The sequence below is a fragment of the Sapajus apella genome, unplaced genomic scaffold, assembly GCF_009761245.1.
Source record: "Sapajus apella isolate SASKATOON/1434 unplaced genomic scaffold, GSC_monkey_1.0 scaffold9, whole genome shotgun sequence".
Classification (NCBI taxonomy): domain Eukaryota; kingdom Metazoa; phylum Chordata; class Mammalia; order Primates; family Cebidae; genus Sapajus; species Sapajus apella.
Window position 1 is genome coordinate 23503555 of NW_022436949.1, and position 1041 is coordinate 23504595.

Genomic DNA, 1041 nt, shown 5'->3' on the forward strand with positions numbered 1-1041 from the left:
GAAGCCTGGCTCACTCTACCCAGCCTACTCGTGACTTCTGGTGCCATAACCCAGCACCTTGGGTTTCTGTGATTTCTCAATCTTAGCAGCGCTGTGCCTTTTTTAGAGAGGAGGAACATCAACCACTACAGATGATGCAGTAAAGTGCCCCCACATCCAAAATGCAGCTTCTCTTTCCCAATGTTTTTTAGAACCTTCTCTTCATGAGCTGTACTTTTAATTAAAGCACATCTCAAAGCTTCTATTTCCTTGTCCCTATACAGCAATTGGCATATGCTGCAAAAAAGTCAAAGAAAATGTTTGTGAAAAGCATTTCTTCCACATGAAGTACCAAACCGCCTGGGCATTCTTGACAATAAACTCTGGGGAAAGAAGCTGTTTGCACTTGGTCCCGCTGGCCAGTTACTTGGTGAAAAATTCTTCTGAGGGCATAACGCTCATCAGTAGTCCCACAACAATTTGGGAAGTGCTGCCAGTATTTAGTGAACCCCATAAATGAAATTAGGCCAGTGTTCAAGCCAATCCATGCCAAGGAGCCAAGAGGAATAATTAAAGGAGTGAATATTTTATTCTTTAGTGTTTAATTGAATACATAACAAGTCACATAATCAATGATTCATTACTTCACACACAGGAAGGAAAACAGTATCTAGTATTTCTGTTATACAACTTGTTGTGAACAGAGAGAACAAAAATCTTTACAGCATTAGATGGTTGAAGAAAGTCTCAAAGTTTGGGCATGTGTGAAAAGACTTCATCATTTTTCAATATAATAGGATTTTTTCTTACATTTGTGTCATTAGAAAAATCTGATAATCTTATAACAATTTTTTTCTACTCTTCTTACATTTAGAGAAAATGGCTTAATGATATGTACTACTTAAAATTTCAGAATCCCAGATAACTCTGTGTGAATCTTACATTATCTAGCAGATAAGGTTTTCAGATGCCTGGAAAAATTTAAACAATATATAATTTACATCTTCAAAGTTAACATCCATGATGGATGTTTTAATACTTTGTCACTAAATGGTTACTTAC